Raw genomic sequence first — 23,641 nt, 5'->3', positions numbered from 1 at the left:
AAATGCAACATCCCATCCTGTGTATCAAAAGAAACTTTGATCCCTGTAGATCTTCCTTTTGAATAAAAAAGGCTCTGCAATTCCTGCAATATTGTTTCCATACTACAACTGGACTGTTATTCCTACTCCTGACTAGTGTAGAGGAAAGACTGGACCTGGAGGGAGAGTGACCAGGTAAGATGCTGTTCCCATTTGGCCCTTTGGAGAATTCCAGGAGAAGGGAAACTCTGAGGGTGCTAGCTCCCCTAGAACTCCCCTACACGTGTCTCCTCACTGGCCCTCAAGGTTGTCACGACCACAGTGAGACTGTGATGTGGCTGTAGAAGGTTTCTGCTACAGTACTGGTGACGTGAGGAGAATTTTAGAATCATAGAACAGGATCATTTAAGTTGGAAAAGACCTTTAAGATCATCAAGTCCAACAGTTAGTCTAGCAGTGCCAAGTTCACCACTAAACCATGTCCCTAAGGACCACATCTACATGTCTTTTAAATTCCTCCAGGAATGGTGACTCCATCATTTCTCTGGGAAGCCTGTTCCAGTGCTTGACAAGCCTTCGGGTGAAAAAACTTTTCCTGATATCCATTCTAAACCTGCCTTGGTGCAACTTCACGCTGTTTCCTCTTGTCCTATCACTTGTTACCTGAGAGCAGAGTCCGACATCCACCTCACTCCAACCTCCTCCCAGGCAGCTGTAGAGACCGATAAGGTCCCCCCTGAGCCTGCTTTCCTCCAGACTAAACCACCACAGTTCCCTCGGCCGCTCCTCATAAGCCTTGTGCTCCAGCCCCTCCACCAGCTTCGCTGCCCGTCTCTGGACACGCTCCAGCCCCTCAATGTCCCTCCTGCAGTGAGGGGCCCAAACCTGAACACGGCATTCGAGGGGCGGCCTCACCAGTGCCCAGTGCAGGGGGACGGTCACTGCCCTGGTCCTGCTGGCCACACTGTTTCTGATACAAGCCAGGACACTACTGGCCTTCTTGGCCGCCTGGGAACACTGCAGAGCCAGGAGCTACAGCCTTTTCCATGGGATGCAGACAACACAATTCCCATCTAATTTTATACTGTTAGCCACAGCTCACATAAGATGGAAGATTTAAACCAGTCAGTGCTATCATGCATAAAAGTCTTTAAAGACCCTCAGCAGACTGGTGGAGTCTCGACAGTGTCCCCGGTTGTCATCTAACCCACCTTGTTGGTGTTTTGGTCAGTGAGGGCACTGTGCATGTAAAAAATGCACAACTTGGGCCACAGTATTCAACTTCCTGGCTGAAAAATGAATGACCTAGGCAAATTATTCCATAGGATTTGCCACAAACCTAGCTCAGTTTCTGTTCAGTTTCTGTTTCCTCACAATCTAGGTTACTGCTTTTCTACCAACTTACTCATTGCTTGGGGAACTTTTGTGATTCTTGTGACCACAGAAGGATGGTCCTTGAACTGTCTTGTGGCTTTTCACTGATATCTGAATTTTGCAAGGGTAAAGGCTGGTGTCTGCACGGCATCAGCTGGCACCATAAACCCCAAACCAGGACTGGTGCATAGCCCTCTCCTGAGTTTCTGTTCAAGGGCATGTTCTAACTTCTGACATCTGCGATTAGGAAACAAAGCAATGCTTGTTTTAGCTTGACCCACAGTGTTAAGTAGCCAATCCAAACCTAATTTTGCTCTGTCAGGTTAAGGGATATGCATATCAATTAATAATCATGGCTGTGGTTTGACATTTGATGTTCAAAAATGTTCACAGGAGCACAGCTTGGTTCAAACAAATGGAAAGAGCTAAGAAAACATTATCTGAATATGTTTAGTCCAGCTGCAACTCAAAATTCACTACCTGTAGTTTTTTAATGATATTTTCCTTTCTTTGCCTTTCTCTCTTCTCTCAGGTCAGAATTGGGGCATGCAATTAGAAGCAGCAGGGATAACTTCTTACTTACATATTAACCTTTCCAGCACCCCATGTCCTCCCTTTTTACATTGCACAGCAACAGGCTTCTGCTGATATAAACTGTCGGTATTGGTAATTGAGCAAGATTTGAGTTCTAGAAGGAGGGTGAGCATCTAATAAGTGACATCATCTAATATGACTGTTGAAAGAGTCCTCCTTAGGAAAGGGAGTGTTTTGAAAGGATTGATAGCCAAAGAACTAATGAAGTCCACCTGGAAATCACATTATCCCCAACAGACCAATCTTCATTTTATTAAGCCTCCTCAAGGCTGGGCTACAAATCCCCCTGGCTATGAAGAACAGCGCTGTATAAACCTCTCCAAATTTTTGTCACCATCTCACAGTACCCCATAATGACCACAAGCCTATGTCCTTAATGGTTCTATTGTCTGCAGGGACTGTGAGTGCACCAACAGGCCTTGATGGACTCACTGGAGTCCCCACCACTGTCTGTGGGTTCAGGAGCCCCATTTCAGCTCAGGTCTGGTCTTGCCTCTGGCCCAGTCTCCTGGGTAGACCTTGGATCTGTGTTGTAGCCCTGTTTCCAGTGCTGTCTTTGGTCCCTTCTCCTGCTGCTCCCAACTGGCCTTCCTGGATGGATCCTGAATGTGGTTAATCACTTGTTTTGGGGGGAGCTGTTGTGATGGATCCTGTTACCAGCACCCACCTCTGCCTGCTAGAGGACAGTACCCTGGCCAGTGAGGGCACTCTGCACACAGTGCTTGCCCTCAGCTCCTGGCTCATCCCCCTGATGATAGCTAACCATCCCTATAGGTGGCTAACACCCATAGCATATAGGATCTGGGTCACACAATCTGTGTAGCTGACAATCTGCATGTACTGCTTGTATGTGTGGAGAGCACATTTAATGTTCACTGATTTCCACCTGTCCTGCTGCTAGCAGTCTTGCTTTTGAAGACTCCCTTTCTCCCTTGTTCACTTTCTGCCTAAGGTGTTTACATTCTCTCTTTACTTGATTTTATTTCCAATTTTTATTTTTTTTCTGCAAAATCTCTGACTGGAAATTTTGAGGGATAGCAGCCCAACCTCGTGAGAAATCTGTGGGCATGCTGGGGGAAAACAGTTGATGGGACTTAACATTTGTATGTGTAAGCCACCTCCCCTACACTACATTATCTGGGTTGTTCAAAACATGACAGACAGTGATGTTGAAAGGGTAAAATGCTATGATAAACTAAAGCACTGCTATTCAAAGAAGCGTATTTTAACCTATGGTTCCTCCCTCTGCTCCAAAACTATGAACATAAATCGTGTTGCTGGTTACATTATCACCACACACTGCAATCAGGCATTCATAAGATTCAAATCCACTGAAGTCATCAGCAGTCTTTGAGTTAACACATCCAAGAAGGTCCAAGAAGCATTTTGCAGTACTTGGTTTTCTGGTTTTGCAACATAGTTTGGTTTTATGGAAATGAGGGTCCGCAGAGAGCAGGCTGAGTTGAAGATAAGAAACTGGCATATTTTAGTATGCTGGAACTGACTCTACACCCATTTGAACATTGTTTTCTACATGCCCCTTTGCCATGATTCAAACTTCACCTCCTGTCACTGGTATTCATTCCTAATACGACAGAATGTTACAGTTACATAATATTTATAGCAAGCCTTCCTAAATCCTCTAAATTACCTAAAGTATGCAAAAATTCAAGCTATGCATCAAGGACCAAATACAACAGCTTTCAGCTGTGGGAAACAGTGAGAAGTTTAACTCTCAGTTTCCTGGTTTTGACAAGCTTAATCCTAACCCAGAACATTTGTTTTAATGCATTTCTCTGTGCTCTGGGAAATAAAGGAGCATTTGTCTCCATTGCATGTGCACACAAAACCAACTTAAGTGTCTGTAACCATCATCTATAATTCCCTGAAAAGATTAACTCTTTAACTGTGTTCTTGTCTGGACACATCAGACTTGTGTAGCAGACGCATGATCTTCCGGTGTCTTAGTTTTTCCCCAGAGTATCCTGAGAGTCCCTGATACATGCTAATTCAGTTTTCTAGTCAGGAAGCATTGGACCAGATAAAATAGCTTGAAAGTCACCATCGAGTCAGAAGAAGATCGTGGCATGTGCCTTAAGAGTTCCAACCCTCTGCACAAGAGGATAATCCAGGCTCTTATTGATAGTTTGTCTCTGCTTTATACTTTAAGACCTCAGTGCTGCCAATTGTCTCCTCCCTGCATATGTCAGAACATAGGTACTTGCTCCCAGCAGAAACATTTCATAGTCTCTGACTTAAATCTTCCTTGATACAATCTTATTTTATTCCCTCTTATCTGATTCACTGTGGTTATAGAGACAATTTATGCCTTTTCTCTTTTCATCTTTACTTGAAGGCTATTATTTTGTCTTCTCCTTAATCTTTTCTACAATAAACAAGTCCAAGTCTTTTAATCTTTGCTCATAGGTCATGTTTTCTAGATCTCTCTCTGTTGGCCTTCTCTGCTCTATCTCCAACTGTTCCACATATCAAATAGCAAACATCTTCACATGCCTTAGATAGGACAGCCCTGCCAAAACATCCTGGTGTTACCCATCCTATGTGCCTAAGACACAGCAATTGGGCAGATGGCATCGAGATGAATGTATCTGCTTTTTGCAAATACAGGCTGACAAAGTGAAGTTTTTCCTACTGCCAGCATAGCTGACCTAAAGAAAGATTACAGTAGCAGAAATGTATAAGCTTACTTACTGCCTTACAGTTCTGATCAACTCTAAGCTGTATTTTTGTACATCTAGTTCAACATTTGTAGGCATTTCAATGTATATATATGTACTTATAAGCATGTATATATTATATATATGATTGTACACACATACACATATCCCAGTATATGTATGTGCATATATATATCTACACACACACATATACATATATATCACATAGTGTTATATATAAGCACATGCATATATATCCGGCAAGCCATTCTTGCTTCACTTCCCTTTGTTGAATGTGGAAGGAAGCACAACCTCATTCACAGTAAAAAAGCCTGTGCAGCACAGGACAGATGCCACTAGTCAGCAGATTGTTTTTGCCTGGGGGAAATCGGTGAAATTTTACACTAAAGGGCAGGGAACTTTACTGGACCTTTTGATGATGTCCTCCTGTAATGTCACAGAATCTTGTTAGCACAAAGACAATAAAGCAGGCTTGTTTAAATAACCCATTACTGTTCATCTCTTATTCAGACCGCATCACCAAATAAATGACTGCTGTGTCTGTTTTTTGATCAGTTCTTCTTTGTTTCAGGCTGCCACAGAGGTTTTCCAGATTAACTCCCAAGTAAATTAACTAGTTCCTGCTGAATGGACCACACTGAATAGGGCACCCATCCAGAAAAACTACATACCTGACAGGGACTGAGAATCTGGTTCTTGTTGAGCAGTACTAAAGCCAAGATGCAGATATGTAAATTTTAGTGTTGAAATACGTATGAAGTGATTGGAAATCATGCATGAATAAACTGTTCTTCACTGACATATGAAGGTGGTGAATGAGTAGGTCTTGAGTGTCAAACAGTTTTTCTCAAATTTATCTTAATATTTCACATGAGTCAAAAAGTGATTAGTTGAGATGGGCTGAGCACAGTTGGAGAGACTAGTGTTGCTGAAGGGGACAGCCCTCCCCCCTCTTCCTCCTCTTTCTTCTCCTCTCCATTCTCACCTTGCTGTGACCTCCCAGGGAACTGACTCAACTCACTAAATCAGCAGAAAACCAAGGGAAAAAACAGAGCAGGCTTTTGCTGGCTTAGTGAGCTGCACTGGATCACCCTGGGGCTATCCGGCTAGACTGGCTCCTCTCAATTATATGCCCATGGGCCAGGGCCTTCTACAGCTTTTATGCACCACCTTACTACACGCCAGAATTTGACCAAGGCCCATAGGCACCATCACAAAACTAATGAAGATTAACCAGCTGCTCTGTTTTCTTATCCATTTGGTAATCTTCCCCTGGAAAGCACAGCTGAGTTTACCTTGGTATCAACAGAGAAAGATGGACTTTTGGGAGCCAGATTCAGAGCAGAAGTCCAACTCTGCTCTCCTCAATCAGCGTTTGGAGAACCAACCACGTGTCCCAGGGAGACACAGGGAGTAGTAGGCTAAATACTCCCTGACAGCAATAGGCGAAGTCTAGTTATGAGCACTCCTCCCACCACCCCAGTAACATTATCAGAGCTGAGGGAAGATGATTGAACCCCAAAGCCTGACTTATAGATATTTCATCTAAAATATTTTGCAACCCAATCCCCCAAAACTCCAAGAGAAGATGGATTTTTTAAACTGAATTTCCCATTAGGAGAAGTGCTTGTTCATTGAAGTGATAATATGAAAGTGCGTCTCTTCAACTGTGATAAATAAATAGCAGCTCTAAAAATTATACTCTGTTATTGATGTTCAGGCCTATTTCACTAATTCTAAAAGGAAAATTTGCCTTAAAACTACGGCATGGATTAAACTCTTTTGTAAACTGTAATAAATAATATCAGTAATATTTATTGTATGTTGCTATTTATTGAAAAAACAGAAACTTAAAGATAATAGATAGATACATAGATACATAGATAGATACATAGATATTTGCAGAAATAGCAATTGAAACCCACAGATAATAACCTGGAACATTATTCATTTGTGAAGGCAAGCAAATCTTTACTGTCATTTTTACACAGGCAAGATTAAAGCCCTAGTTTTTCACTAAAGTCAGAAAAGCATCTGGAAATTAATTTGCAAGTTTAAGCTACATGGGCTTTTGAGGTCTAAATGTGGTATCCTTTTTGGATAAGTGAGGACCATATCTCTTGAAGTTGATGGAATTACTCTATCAGAAAAGAGATAAGAATTAAACCAAAAAGAACTGACCTAAAGATTTCCTGCTACTGAGGTTAGGGCACTGTAACAGAAAGCTTGGAAATATTTGAGTCTGTGTCTGTGTCTGTTATTGTTTTTGTGTGATTCTGGAGCTTCCATTTCTATCATTGGTTGGAATATTTGTATCATAACAATTGAAACTCACATTTCAGAGCAGCAGAATCTGTTTATGTTCATTACATATAGAGGACTCCTCCAAAGACTGCACTGTGTGGCATGTCAGTATTCAGATTCAACCTGTGACTCCACTATGCTCAGTGGAAATTTTAATAGAGCCGTGTATCACCTGAAAATCTGTGTGGAAACCAAAGCCTACAAAAGTCCACTTTTCTGGGCTTTTCTGTATGAGTAAACTTCACTCCAGTGAATGAGACTGTACCTCTTCCAATCCATGGTTAAAAATCACCACTGTTTCCTGTCATATGAACATTAGTGTGTTACTTTACTGTGTCTTTTAGTGGACCTTCAGACTCTGGTGCAAAAATGGTAGTCCCTTTAAAGCTGAGCTGTATTGTACACCACCTTGTTTTACTGTGGTTTTTTTTTTTTTTTCCTTTAAGAGGACCAAGACAACAGCAAAAGAGAAAGATGATTCAGCAGGCTACTGCTGATATCAGCAGAATCATGGTTCAAAAATGTGAGGCTGGACAGCAAAACTATTCCTCTTCTGGCATTCCAGAGAGCAAGTTGATTTTCCTCTTCTCCTCAGTGTATAATCTGACAGCAGTGAGCAAAATTGATATTCTGAAAAGCCAGACTGATATGGATGATACAGAGACTTCCTGACCCTTCTTGCTTTGCTGAGCCACAGCTGCACTGAATCTTGGCTGAGGTTCTGGCAGAGTCAGATCAGTTCTTTCATTGCACATTTGTTTTCCATGTCTCTTGAATTTCTGGATTCAAAACACCATAATATCAAGTAAAAGACATCTTTTTTCTCCACTCTTTTGATTTTCCAGGATGGAAATGGAAGCAGGAAAGTTAAAAACTTTGCAAACTTGCAAAAAGCGTCTCAGGAGATGCCAGATTTCCTCCATTTCTAATGATGCACTTTAGAAGAGGGAAGTTCAAGTCTTGAGTTTACACAGGAAGTGATATTGTCCTGTTAAGATAACATCCTCTTCATGAGGTGCCAACCTGGGCAAAGACAGTCCCTCAAGCACTGGCATCACAGAACCATTGTCATTTCAGCTCAGTGAAGCTCTGGGACCCCAGGTCGACCTGGAATGAGTAGAATGTACCCTTTGTACTTTCCGTACTGTTAAAAACAAACTTTGTTTTATGTGCCAATTAAGTTCATAATGTCAGTTTTGCCACTGGCAGAATGTGTTCTGTGTCCACATAGTTCCTCTTGCAGCCTTGCTTTCTGCAAAATAGCTCTGCACAACAAGTAAAATGAGAATGCTTCCTTCAGGTTTTAAACCAGAGGTATTGTGAAAAAACATCTTGTATTGTATTGAGATCTCAGGCCAGGAACTAGTGATGGCGTTTTTTAGCAGAATGCCCAGCTAACAGAAGTGTGTCGTCAGGACCTGATGACACGTCTGGAAAAAAGGGGCAGTGGGGCTCTTCTACAGTCATATATCACAACTCTGTACAAAGTTAGCATCAACATACACAGTACTATCAATTTTTGTGCTGATGTGAAACTTCTTTTCTAGGAATTGGCACTCTGTGCCACTGCACTCATGCATAAGGCAAAATTTCCTCCTACAGTAAGCAAGTGCTTACCTAAGTATTGGATTCTTCCTTTGTTTCATTTAGACCAGCTTGAAAACATCTTCAAAAAGAAGAAACACAACACTTCTTGAAAACATATTTTCACAAATCACACTGTGGAACATAAAAATGGCTTCACAAAAACACACAGAAAGATCATTGTTCAGAGAAACTTACTTTCCTAAATGTTACTGCTCAAACTGGGGCATCTGTCCTTTAGTTTATACCTGCATCTGTCTTAGAGATATAATCCTAACACATACTGTTCACTCCTACAAGCTCTGGATGAAATCCTATTCTCTCTGAAATCAATGGCAAAACACACTTCAGTGCAGCCAAAATTTTTTCTGTAATTATAACTGCAGTTTATTCGCTGTCTCTAGTGTAAGTTTCTCTCTGCATGACACTGGCGTACTCCTTCCATCTGGCTCCTAAGATATTAAATATCCTACTTGTTTTTACAAATGTATAGCCAATGGCTTCCAGAACTTAATTTCTAGATCACCGACTTGCACACAATTTGTCAAAACTTAGTTAAAATATTCAGTGTCCCCACTGGCCTAAGGATGATAAATGGGATGTCTGTTCCTCATATTTCTTTCCTTAGGAAGCACTAGAAACTCCATTTATGTGAACTGAAATCCACTGTCAGACACTAACCAAGAGAAACTTGTCTGGTAAGTGATACTTCTATGCATTTGCCGATGTAGTCAATTAAAGTAATAACCTAATAACTGTGTGCTGGCACCATTTCAAAATCTTCCCTAGTCTTTTCCCATGTATGACTGACTAAGGAATCTGGATACAACACTGACATGAACATTACAGATGTTTTTTTCTAAGTCTCTGGCAGAGATGTATTTAATCATTGCTGATTAAAACTATAAGCTAACTAATTATTATCTCTAACTGCACCTCAAACATAACAGGATGTGTTTTTGAGATATCCCTGCCACATGTTGTGCAGACACCGATGGCCTTAGGTTTTTGCTCAGCGGGAAGATTTGTAAATGTAGACAGCACAAAGACTACTTCGGCTTTTGCCCTGTGCCTGCATACAAACAGTATAGCATGCTGCTAAAAGAATTACACTTGAATTGATACTATAGTGGTGAATAACATTTGCTTTATCTCCATTACAGGCCTGCTGTAATGTTTTAAAGACAAAAAAAAAAAAATCATTCTTATGATGTGATTTGTTGGATTCAGACTGGAATTTGTGCCACCAGCTCTCTAGTTTCATTCCTTCATGCTTCATCTGCCCAATTATCAAATCCCCTGTTATACAAAGACACAATTCAGCTGTTCTGAGGGCTTAACTGTGCCCTCAGATACAGGGATGTGCAGTGTCCTGCATCTTGCAGCATCAAAATGCACAGCAGCCAGTTTTCACTGAGTACACAGAGACACATCCACATCTAAGTACTGAAGTAAACAAGTAAACACAGTCTGAAAGATCATTTAAGGAGACAAACACGCATTCAGATGCAATGAACTGCTGACCTCCTCAAACCAGGAACATACACCAAAACACTGAAACATGAATGCTGGGAAAACAGATGCTCTGATTTACTTGCACTGTTCTCCAAGAGTAGACATTCTGGATGTGGAAGTGCACAGTAAACTAGACTTTTATCCAACTTGCCAAATATCTGACATTCTCCTTCATTTTGGGTAACCAGCTACTCCTTTTCTTCTGAAAGATTTGTGTCATAGCCTTACTTCCACATCGACTATCTCCCTGTCAGTTCATCTCCCTGATTATCAGTCACTTTTAAGAAAATCTCTGTGATCCAAGGTGTTTTATGTGTGCTTGCAGATTTTATATCAGACGTTACAAATAAGGCTGGAATGACCAACATGCTGATGCCGAGAAAATGTTTAAAAAGAAATATTACAGAACAAGAGGATGCAGGCAGAGCGCCACTCCAGAATGATGCACCAAAACCTGCTTTTGACCAGTACTGAGCCATGGGTTTGTCCACTCTTTCCAGAGGTTTATGGCTAATTGCACCTTTTTACTATGCAAAATGATAAAAGTATCATTATCACTCACAGAAATTCACTGAGGCCAGTCAAAGGATAATTTTTGGTCCTTAAAAAGGAAGGAACAGTATCAGTCCTACTTCCTGCCATCATAGAGCCCCACACAGTATAACCAGCACTAGCTGGCACCCATAGCAGTGGCATGGATCACTTGACAACCAAGGGCTGAGTGACAGCTGAGAAAGAGTCATCATCTGTCCCCATTGGTACCTTCCCCAAGAGACCCACGCAGATGAGGGAGGGAGGACTTCACTGCCCTGGCATTGCCTCTGTGGGCAGGCATGTGGTTTCTGAAAACCAGCCCATTTCATGGTGCTGAGGATGGTTTCCACCCCATCTCCTTTTGGCATCTGCAATTCCACGAAAACAGAGAAGTATCCTCTCCCTCAGCTTGTCAGTGAAAAGGGACAGAAACCTCCAGGAAGCCATTCAGAGCACTTGCATTAAATTCTGCAACAGCTTGTAATAGGCAATGTCTGTCCCGTCTGTCCCTCCACCATTTGCACATATTTACCCTAAAGAATGCAGCCATGGAGAAGAAGCTCATGAAAGGTAAAGATGGGAACATTTGGCTATCAACAAGTAAAGCAAGGACTCCATTCCTTGTTCAGCACTTTGAACTACTTCACCCTACAAAATGTTATAATAAAGCAAAGTTAAGAAATGGAGACAGAATCAAAGGCTTCCTCTCCCTGATGAAACTGCTAGACTTCTGTAGCATCTTTGGCTGGGGAGTACCCAAAAGCAGACTGATTCTTTAAAAGCCACCTTCATTTTTACTGACAGGCTGAGCAGTCAGAATACATTATGCACACACAGGTAAAATCAAAATGCAGATCTCTGCAGGAATAAATATCTACACAGCCAAGGTGTTGCTTTGCTATGATTACTACTCAAAAATATGCCAGATATGAGTTCATGGAAAAGCTTCCGTTAAAACAATAAATGAAAAATAATGGACATGTGGCACTGAAACCTTCTTAAAAGGTTGCATGAAAGACTTTATCATTTCAGAAGCATTGCGTTTTCCCGTGGAGCATAGTGAGAGGTTGCTAGGCTCCTGAGAGAATAAATAAAATGGAGACGTTCACTTTTCATTCTCAGTAAAATATTGATGAAGCACCTTTGTCAAAATCTATTTGGCAAACTGCATGGTGTGTCTTGAATTACTACTTTTTATGTTTCTGGACACGAAGAACATCATCTTTCAAGATGCTCCAAAATAATAGTTGTAGTGAAACAAGAATATTGAATTTTGGTTTATTACAATCCACTAGGTAATAAAACTGTCAGTGTTACATTTGGACAATTTTACTGAGTGGAATAAATACTCATACAGGTCAGTGTTTTTCACACTGTTTTTTAGATGCTCACTGACCATTTCTAATTTTAGCACAGATTTTGGTTTCATCATCATAAAAATAATTGCCTTGAGAGAGCTGCAGACTTCTAAATATTAACATGTATTTTCTGTTTGGACTAATAGGACTGACTGGTAGGTCAGCGTCCCAGACAAAGACTAATGAATCTTTTTAAAAAAAACCCACTTGGGTCATTTTAGAGTGATGCAAGTATACTAATGATTGAACTGTATCTGCGTTTGATGAATACAAGGTGGGCAAGTAGGGACACATGAGATTCCCCTCAATGAAAGGGAGAAAACAGAACCAGGGGAAAAAAATGTATCATTTAAGACTCCTGAGAAGTATAAATACAAGGGAAGTCCGTCTATATCCCCATGCAGACTCCCACCACATATATACCTATGAATTTACATATATGTGTATGGCCATTTGAAAGATTGTTACCCTCACTGCATTTCACCAGTAAAAAGAAGACAAAGAGCTTCCCACCTTCAGACCAGGCTTTACAAGCCCCAAAGCTACAGCCCAGCTTAGAGCTCAGGAGACTACAGCTGGCTGAAAGGTTCAGGGAGCCATGTGCCTGCCTGTCTCAGTCGTTTCTGCATTTGTTCTCTCTTTCACTCAAGGCTCAGACAGGGAAACCCAAGGACTTTGTGCAAGTTTCACCTCAAGACTGCTCACAGGTCACTGTTAGCAGCAGGCTATCGACTGGCAGAGTCAGACGGTCTGATTTGGGTCCCTGGCTGGGAGGCAAAAGCACCGTGAATAGAAGAATAGGGACATTCTCCTTCACAATTAGGTATTTCTACGAAGAATAACCTCGTTTGTGAGAATGATCATGAATAGCTAATAAAAGGAGGTATGAACAGGATCACACTGAACAGCTGCTCAGAACTGGAACAAATGTTGGTGAATACTCATTTGCAGTATTCTTCTAGCTCTGGATTTTCTTTTCCCCTCTCAAATATGGTATCTACTTGAGTGGCTTAGCAAAATAAAGACAGATGGCAATGGATTATCTCTAACACTTCATTAATTGCAGTGCAGCCATTACAGTATTTCTAAAGCACTCACTAGAGCTTTGCCTGATGGTTTCCTTTTAACGGAGCCGCATGCCACTTAGTGAGTAGGGACCTAATAAGAAATCGTGGCTTATTAATTGAGAATGCCTATGTTAGTCATAACAGCATATAAATACATTATAAAACTTCATGGCTGAATATATTGTGTATTTAGGAGAACTCTTCCAGTGTATGATAATAAGCAACAAATTCTTGCAGAGGCATGGCTGCCTGATACTGCCTTGCAGTCATGGCACAGATAGCGAACGGAACCAAGCCAGATTTTAGAGCCTAATTCACTCTGATGTCATTCAGCTTTCAAAATTAGGACCCTAATTTCCTTTTTCAAAATTGGCTTAGACACATACAGCCAAACTGAGAGATGATTCAAAGCCTAAAGATGCAGATAAAACACAGTGAAATTACTAATGTGACCAGGTACTTAGTATCAATGACCTCAGAGGCTATCTGGAAATCTCTTGGATATATCTCCTTCTGTTTATAAAAATGTGATTCATCCAATCCTGGAACAGAAGTAATAGCAGGTGACTTAAGTAATCCACTACCCTGATACCTGAGGATATGTAACAGCACGTCTCATTTCTTTAGTTCTCTTTCAGATAAGGAGTAAGTTGAAATAGAAGTGAAAAAAACATCTGTTGAACAATTCTAAATAATCTTGTTTAAAAAAAGCAGGGATAATGTGGAGAAAGAGAAAGGACTGTAATTGTAAAGGATCTCCCAATTCTGATAGAAAGCAGCTTTAGGTAGTGACTGATAGGTACTTGCTTAAAACATTGTCACGCTTCCCTTTTTTTTCTTAAAAATTACAAGTTCACCTACCTTGTCACTGCACATCAGACAGGAATTTTGCAACACCGACATTCATAATTCAATAGACTTATCAAAGTTCACAGACACTCCTGTAGTGAAAAGCCAACTGTCTCCAGCAACTACACAGCCAGCACAGCTTGCATGTCCAAAGAGAGGATACCTGCAGCAGTCAGAAGGATGAGAATCATGTGTCGCATGGATGTGCTTAGACAAGAAGGAACTAGAGAAATGAGAGATGGAGAAAACTTGTAAGCAAGTGAGAGGTGACACAGGGTCACTAATATGAAGTGTTTCTGAGGGTGCTCCCTTTGTGCTCCCGGTGCACTGTCATCCCTAGGGAGATGCCAGTAGAGCAGGCCAGCTAAAGACACTCTGAAGGTCCAGCACCACATGAGATGTGTCCTCATGGTTCTTTCAGTCAAAACCTACTGTGCTGTCCTGCTCTCCTTCCCCAGGCTTTCACAGGCAGCAGATCCCATAGCACAGTAATATTCAGTGCCCAGGCGCCCCCGGCAATAAATTGCCTTGCCCTCTGCACATAGGACACTATCACCAACTGTCTTCCAGAGGGAACAACAGCTTTTTCCCCTGTACTGGCATGAGCAAAATTCCATCCCTTCCCTCCCTTTCTAAGGTGGCACCACCCTGCCAAACTCAGCATAGGCTAAAGAGAAACTTTTCAATGTGCCAGATGGGATCTTCGGGTTAATAGGCAGCTACAGCAGAGAGAATTACCGCTGTGTATGAGACCATAAAGTCCACCGCTGGAACAGTCCAATCCTGGTGTCACAAAGAAAACAGCAGATAAAAGGGGGGTCAGAAAGACCAAGAAAAATAATCTGCGCTCTGGAAAGTCTGACTTAAATACTGAAATCTGAGGTGCTCAGCCTTAATTTGGCTACACAATAAGAGCCTTAGTTTGGCTAAGCACTAATTCAGTCACAGTCTAATAGTGCCAACATGAGGAAGAAGATTACTGACTATGTCTGGCTCTTTAGTTTTGCAAAGAGAGAAGAAAACAAGAAATGAAGGCTGGGGGTGGGGTGGAGGGGGATGAAAAAATAAAGAAAAGTAGGTGAAATAGGAGCAGAAGCTAAACAAAATCAAACCAGAAATAGCACATTCCCAGCAGCAAGGGTGTATATTTAGCCACTGGGGCAGTTTGCCACTATGTGGTGAAGACATTAAGTCTTCACATCAGGGTTGGATCTGTTGTTCTCTCTCCAAACAGAAGTTTTGATCCTTACATGAAAATCACTGAGTTTTTTTCTGATATGCATTGTCCTGAACATTGGACCACATGAGCTTTATATTTCCTTCTGGTCTATCAGACTATTTTTGAACTACAAGATCTTCATATACCAGGTTGGTAAAAAAATGCAAGTGATACTATGTTGACTGTTGGTTCTACTTCTGTAGATATTCTACTTACTGATTAAGAGAGTCCTCAAGAGCCCAAGTATGTGCCAGGCTCCCCTTGGGTTCTCCCCAGCTGAGTTAGAGGACGAAATGAGGTTGTGCCCCCGAGGGGGTGTAGCAACGCACAGTGTACCCTGCCTCCCCAAGAGGAAGCTGCTGCCCTGGGTTGGATACCGCAGCTCGTCCTGCAGTGCGTGAGAAGTGCCGGCTGCCTGCGCTGGGATTCAGGCCAGGCAGCGCACCGAGTGGGGAGGTATGTAAAGGAGCTCTTAGAAAATGCCGAGAGGTTGATGTTTATTTCTCCCTCTGTTTGGCCTAATTCTGAGATGCAAGGGAGTAAACAATGCTACACCTGGACTCACAGATCAAAACCTGCTTGTAAATCAGACAGCAAGGTGTTGCTTTCAAAACCAAGCTAGACTCACACTGGGCTTTTAAAATGAAGGAACTGACAGTTCTGCTTATTGTCAGCAATTATCCATCAGAGGGAACTTGGCCAAACACAGGTCATCTTCAGGCCCTGGAACATGGTTTTAAACCCAGCCTGGTTTAGACAGTAGGCAACACTGTGAATGTGAGCACTTTCCAAATCTTGCATTGAATATATGGTGTCAAAAGTCTCACTGGACCATGAGAAGGAAAATTAATGTGAAATAGATGAAGTTTGGCTTTTGATTACAACAGGAGTAGAATTAGATAATTTAGGTTTTAAAGTACATGTATAGAACAAATTTATCATCATTTCCCTTCCTAATGGCTATCATTATTTTTATTATGTTTTCTCTTGAATTGAGGACGTTTTACACATCAGGTGCTCTCTATCATTGTGTTGAAGTCACATTTTAAAAGTCCTATTTCAAGTGGATATTTGTGGGTTATTAACTACAATGTATTTGTATCTTTTTAGTTTTAATCATGCATATGCAATTTTTGCAAAATCTTCTCAAGGTAAGACACCAACTAGCCACATGCTTTGAAAAGGTTGCATAACAATGGTAAATAGCAATAATTATTTCTGCTAGTGGTGAGAAAATGGTGAGGGTTAACAACATATTAGAACAGAGACACAGAAGTGTCTGATTTTGTAGCAGCACAAGACTACTTTTCTGAGGTTAGCATTCAGAGGCTGGTCTCACACAGATCTTTTGACGAAAGATTCTTTTTTGATTTATGGCTGAACAAGCACAAAGCAAGCATGTGCACAGTAACTTTCCACAGAAACTCAAGGGATCTTAGAAAAATAATGTTTAGGACTTTTAGCAGGTAAAGTTATGAGCAACTATATTAGTGACTCTGTCCTGCTCTTTCCTCTTTAATGTCAACCAGTATAAGAGTGTAGGAATTGTTATACTAGAAATTCATCCCAGTACTCTCAACTACTACCCAGAGGATGTTTTGATGTAAGACTTAAGAATTTCTTAGTAAGTGCAGGTGGGGTAGTTGACCCTCATCATTATGTCTCCTCCTGATCCAATAAAGATTAGCCTATGCATGAGATTTTCTAGCTATTTCACAAAGCTGTTGTCATTCTTTATAATCACTTTAAAATATTTTTTAAATTCCTGATTTCATTGACTTTCTGTTGTGAGTTCCACTGTGCAGGTTGGTTGTCTCACCACTTTATTCTGAACTTGCTCTTTTCCTCTCCCCAGTACTGTTCATTGTATTTTAGATGGGACTGCACACTTGGTTAGAGCATTGTAACTTCTGCAGGGCTTATCACCCCATTCTTATCTCTGCGGCATATCCTGTCTTTTATTGACTGCATTCAGCAGAGCCCTAATGGCGCTGTGGTGAGAACCCGGCCTCTTTGCTGGGCTGATAAGGTTAATTGAGAATTCTCTAATGTCTGGGTGCTTCATACTTTTCAACAGGCATGATTTTACATTGCTTAACGCTGAAATTCACTTGCCATCATTCATCTGGATAACTGAGGTCTGAATTCCTCCTCAGCCCTCTGGTTCTTCTAAGTCACCTTGACTCATCTTTTCCCCGGTGATCACTCCTCCTTCCAAGTCATATATATGTATATATAATAAACACTATATACCTAAGCAAGCTGATGTATCATATCCTAATCTTAACCACTCTCTTTATCACTGCTTCTCCACCTGTTCTTCTTGAAAACAGGTCACAAGAGGCTGCAGAAGACTACAGCCAACTTTGATGGGGACCATGCCCAGTCACCAGCACTTCACAGCCACCTCAAAGCAAGGCAGACTGAAGGGAGCCAAGGATGAGCAACACAGACTGCAAGTAAAGTAAGGTGCTACCTATTATCAAAATGCGCTGCTTCATAGCATCATTGTGTCTCCAGTTTGCATCATAGGTATTGACAAATCAACAAAACAAACCCATGCACTCCTACAGATCCTTTCATATGCTTTGGAGGGTTTGAGTGCGGGATTGAGGTTGATAATATTATACGGTGTCCACATCCATCTGATTTGATAAAATGCCAGGAAGCAGTGTAATAGAAACTTTATTTAAATCTCTGCTATGACTGTATTCAGTCTTTATCAGGCATTTCATAACAATAAAAAATGCATCACCATTTTTCTCACAGCGCTGACTGAAACTTTACCATTATTTTGTAAGGCCTGTGGTTTTTGTTCAAGTGTAAAACAGCTCATGTTTCCCTCTTACCTAACTCTGACCTTAAACTGCATCCTGCACTATTGAACAGTTTGAGTGTTTCCTGTAAGACCTGGGAAACCTACATGAAGCTGGTAAATCTGCCTTTAATCTTTCACATGGAATAAAGTTCCTGGGAATCATAGCAGATAGGTTTACATGGAAATGTAATTGCCTGAGGAACAGCCCTCGTTTTCCAGAACAATCAGGCATTCAGAAATATACCAGCTCTGAATTTGTTCAAGTTTGTCCAAGCTAAAGATATGTCTTTATAGAAAAGTCACTAATAAAGCTATTGCTGTGCTACTCTTACGAAGGACGGGTGAAAAAAAATTTTAAAAAAAATGCTCTGATAGATTTCACCCAACAGACGAACACTCATTATACATGTTCACAAATATTATCACACAAAGTTCAGTTAATTCGCTGTTACATTTAAGCTGTTTACATACAAGGGCGCTTTCTGCTTTCATCCTGTCCTTTTTCCAGATGCATGAATATCACAGAATTGCTATGCACTAGAGCTGCAGACTCACTGGAGGAAGTTTATTCTCTCAGTAGTTTCAATCCAGTTTTTCACATGAGAGTTGTGATAAACTCCAGGCGCATCTAAAAAATATTGGCACTGTATTAGTTCCAGTGGCCGGACTGTTTGGATTTGTAATGGATGGTCTGTGCTGGAGATGCAGAAGCTGTTGCTAGTCTGGGTAGTGTTTTGTACTGAGCTTTAGATCAGAGCAAGTGATTAACACACAGTGAGCTTACTCCTGCTTTCTTTGGCAGAGCAGCCTTAATTTTCATCTGAATAACAACAGTTCCGTTTAGGCACCTTGAAAACAGCAAACTGTAGAGGCTGGAAAGGCCCCTGCTGTAAGGAGTGAATCTGGGGCAGCCAACAGTGATTCTCACTCCTGCCTTCTCCTGCCTTTGCAGTCTGACACCTGGGTCCTTTCAGCAGGCAGGGATAGCTATGCAGTGACTAAGCTGTGAAATACTTGATGGGTGTAATACTGTCTGGCACTACTAGCAAAGGGTAGGAACCTATCTGGGACATCTGAAGGCAGAATCTTTTCAAAATACCAAATGACCCATACCGACAGATTCACTTTATTACAATATTTTATTAAGACAAAAGAATTAAAATGGTCTTTTGTTCTGGGAAACTGCTGAGTTTTTAAAAATTAATTTTCACTCCCAAACCAGGCCTAACAGTCAATAAAATTTCCTCAACTTTGTCACCATTAATAATGAGAAGGAATGGAATTTATTGAAACATTTCAGCACAAAAGTGTTTCATTTTTGTTTTAACATTGTATAATTCTTTTTTCTTTCCTAGAAGTTAAATCAATTGGCCTCAAGAGCCATCACAGCATGAACAGGCTGAATTTTTTGGTTTGAAAATAGAATTAATTTTTATGAATTCAGAACAATTTTACAAAACCAAATCCCAAATAAGAAATGTCCTTTTTCACAAATACACTTGAGTCTTTCAGAGTAAAAGCTGTTGATAAAAAATAAATCCAATTTTGCTTTGCTTTTTGAACAGGAATGACACTCACTGTTCCTCACATCCTTCTTTTGCAAATATGAGAGAGCTCCAACTTTTATAACATGATTAAATCTGTTATTTTTTCATTTGCATAAATATTTTAGCAACTACTATAGACTTCAGTATCAATGTTTTTATCTCAGTATAGGAACAACTTGTCCTTGGGAATCTCTTCTCATTTTTATAAGCTTTGTGTAGATATGCGTAAACCAGACACAGTAGGAAATGTGCCATCAATGCATTTCACGACCATAGCAGTTTTACTGCTTTTGCATTTGATTAGGCTGCTTTATTCATTCCACTTATCTTCTTCAAGGTCAAAAAAATCAGTCCTTCAACAGCTGTTTTCAGTGTACTTTTCCTGTATACTAACTCATACCCTCCCAATAACACTAGGTCGAATAAAGTGATTAACCGTTCATAAACAAAATGATGATGTATTATAAACACAGAAAGAAAAAGAAGTTACTACTTCCTGTAAATGTAAAGAGACATGACTTTCAATAGAGTGAAGGGAAAATGGCACCATTCCCAGTTTTTCAACGCTGTACGTATACGAATCCATTTATCACCTCAGTGACAGAAGTTCTGGAACTCCTGTCATTAATGCTGAAGCAAAACACATTTGAATGTCATGTCAATAAATCATTTGCCAACTAGAGGGCTGAGGGGTTTACAGTTGTTAATCTGGCTGGCCTGGGAATAGAATTTACACACTATTTTCATTCATTACTAGGAACAAAATAAATCCAGATTATTGCAATCATAGAATAAAAGAGGGAGCCTCAGTTTCAAAGATTATTAAAAATACAGAACATACAAAATTGCATTGTTTAACATGAGAAACGTAATATATTTTGATAAGAAAGTACGTGTTTTTTCTTATTCTGATACACTACCTAAAAAGTGTTGTGTTTTTTTTTTTAAAAAGCACAATTGTTTGCCAACTACTTAACAGAAAACTGCATCCCTGCCCCCCCCCCCCCCCATCCCCAACTGATTGTACTGTGTTTTGGCAAGAACCAGGCAAAACAAATGGGCAGTGAAGCACAATCTGAAATTGAGCTAATCAAAGCTATTCTGGGTAAAGGACAGGGAAACACTGCAGACTTGCAAGCCTGTAAGGTCAACATCTGTCAGCAGTTCACTTCGTCCTATGAAATGGAGGTCAAACATCAACATCTCTCCCGCCCGTAACCGTGTCAGTGAATCAAGAAGGGCATATGTGATGTGATCTGTCAGGCAACCACAACCTGGTTGTTTAGTCATTGCTAGATTAGTTTATGCTCCATTTATGTCTTTCAGTGCCTATAATACAACTTTATATAGTGGAAGGCACTATCAGAGCAATAAGGTAGAAGCCAAAGAAGCTTCTGCAACAAACATTTTTATAACACTTGCATTCTAATTGAAAGTAATAATCATCCAAATCTTCAAAATGTGAGAGATGCAAAATCCTCTTCCACTAGTACCTTAACCAAGTTAATCTCTTGTGGTTTTGGAGTCAAGAAAAGTTTGATCAAAACAAAAGTTGTTCACACAGAAGTTTTCAGTTTTGTAATATATCATATTCTTCATGAGCTAAATAAGCCAATAGACCTGAATGGAGGCATGGTGGACAGAGAAAAGAAAAAAGAAAGTGTGAATGCCTGTAAAGCAATACTGTGGCTGTGTGGTGGTAGAGGTGAGCAGTGTAAGCTCAATTCTGAAAGTGTTCCTTGCCATTTACAAATCCCTTGAACAATCCCATCTTTTTTTGACCTCAAACCAGGGATTAGGAGGTTAGTCAAAGCATAAATGCGCACATACCATCCAGTGGAGAAAGAGAGGCGGCCACTATACCACAGGGGTCTCATATATTCTCGTATTTTCAACCCAGATATTGGGGAGGCTCTGCTTTTGTGTCAGCCCTATTCGAAGGCAAAACACCAAGCTAGGATGTTGGTCTTGAACTAAAATATGATACAGAAAATGTACAAAATACCATGGAGTTGTAGAGTAATATAGCTGAGTCTGGTATATGCCAACTTCATAAAGGAAAAGTTTTGTGAAAAAAGTGGGTTCCCCGAAGTTAGCATATTAAACTCAATGGTATAGCTCAATTGGCTTCAGAAAACTAAAACTTTGGACCAGATAAATGGTTTTGGAATACATATGAGTAGTCTTAATGCTGTACAAAGGAATAGATCAGGACTAGAAAAATATTGGAGTACCAGCCAAGCCTTTATGGGCCATGCCACTTCCACTCAAGGCCTTCACAGAGAGAAGGCGTCCACTGCAGCCAAAGCAACATGACATTCAGGGGCTGAATAGGATTTCATGAATAAGCAAGGGCCATTTATCCCCAGAGAAGAGGTGAGCTGCTGGAAGACATGAAATGCCTCCTAGAGAATGTGGAACTACTGAAGAGCATGGAGAGCTAGCACTCTTCTTGAATTGCGCTTTTTGCTCTTCAAGCACATGTGTACAGCTTTGCTGGCCATGGCGGGGAACAGTCTTGACAACCCACTTGTCAATGATCCCAGAAGTACTGAAAGAAGTTGACAGCTTCTTTGGCTTAGTTTCTCCTGCCTGTTTAAGTATAGGGCACAGTTTCAACCCAGTTTAGTTCATGAGATGTGGGGAAATTATTGCAGAAGGTATTCTAAAAATAAAGACTCATTAATTACTAATTCATGAGATCTTCAGAGGGGAGTATGTCAGAATGGCTTACTGAAGAGAGAACATCTTTAACATTAAAAACATTAAAGATAAATAAACATTATATTATACATATTAATTACTTTATTGGTATACTATTTTTATTAAGAGACCACATGAGAGAACAATGACTCTTGAGGGGACAATTAAATGCAAGGTAAGTTGTTACCAGATGTACATACCTTGTTTAACATACCTTTGATAACAAAACATGCTTGAAAAATATAGTGAGTAGTTCTTCTGCTGATTTCTTAGTACTTCTGCCATGGAGATCATTGAAAATTCCTGTTGTGTTGCGCAGAGATTAGGCTGTGCATAATTATCCTAACTGAAACTTCAGTTACACAGTTGCAACATTAAAGGCTACGGTAGAGTACCACAAATACAGCAGGGAGCAGGTCTGTTCTTCAGGAGTAAGAAAATTTAACTTGCAGCACCCAGAAGATTTTGTGAAGTGGAATTCTGGAGAATTTTCCTTTTTTCCCAAGTCTACTCAGTGACTACTTTCTTGAATAGATTGCATAAGGTGGAGTTAATCTGCCTGAAATTATAGGCAGTTTCACTTTGAGTTACATCCTATAGTAATGGAAATTCTGAGAAAACACTGTCATATTTTAAATGTTTACTGCAATTGGTATCCAAGGGGATGTTAATGATCTGAAAAGTGTAAATGCTCATTTTGAGAGAGCAATTAAGTTTTTAGTTGAATATTAATACATGCTTGGTTTATGAGAGAAATTTCACTTCCAGTTTACCCAGTTTAAATGCTGATGTAAGAACCCCTGGCAGAATTTTTACATTCAAACCAAGGTCCTGATCAATGGGTTTGGCAGTAGGCCAAAATACCCGCCCCCCTCCAAATGCATTCCTTGTAATTTGGGGCAACATGGTAACATCACCAACAGTTAGACTCTGCCCATATGTTTCAAAATTAATGTAGGATCTATTTGATGATTAAAAGGCACAAACTTTAGTTTCCCTGTTTTAAGAGCACACACCAGCCCCACCATCTCTTTGAGCTTCTTAATGCACTTGCTCTCCTTTAGCTCTGCCCAGGAACGCCAGTGCCCAGTCAGTCATTTTGCGATGCTGGTAGCAGGGGTTGGAAGGAAACCGCTAATTAAGCAATCAAGTCTGAGGAGTGAAGGTCTGTTGAAGAGACCTTGAGGAGGGATACAAGGTCTGGATGTATATCCACAGAAGTCCAAGAGACGGACGGTTGATGCATAGGAAAGCTGTGGAAGTGGAGTTAGCTCCTGCTGTCAGCCTCTCGCTCGCCCGGAGGCCCTCCCGCAAGCGGCAAGCAGCTCCAAGGCAGGATGGGTGCAATGGCAGCAGCCCTGGGAAGGCACGAAGCATTTAAGAAGGACCTAGATTTAGCTAAAAGCTTTTTGAAAGACACTTAGTACGATGCTCCTCAGCCAGCTGTAATGGCCTTTGTCAGGTGGATGTTCACCGCTGAGGTTTTCATTCTAGGCT

General features: G+C 40.7%; 1 long non-coding RNA gene across 1 annotated transcript in view; it reads right to left on the bottom strand.

Annotated features, from left to right (window-relative positions):
* LOC308060419 overlaps nt 1-23,641 on the bottom strand; it is a 78,978-nt gene that overhangs the window by 34,959 nt on the left and 20,378 nt on the right. The window contains exon 3 of the long non-coding RNA XR_013926716.1: nt 1-23,641. This exon is cut by the window's left edge and continues 34,959 nt beyond it. This is a non-coding gene — a long non-coding RNA (uncharacterized lncRNA).

This window comes from Falco punctatus (genome assembly GCF_963210335.1).
Source record: "Falco punctatus genome assembly, chromosome: 3".
NCBI classification, from domain to species: Eukaryota; Metazoa; Chordata; class Aves; order Falconiformes; family Falconidae; genus Falco; species Falco punctatus.
The sequence above is the reverse complement of the archived record's forward strand: the minus strand, read 5'-3'. Positions and strand labels throughout refer to the sequence as shown.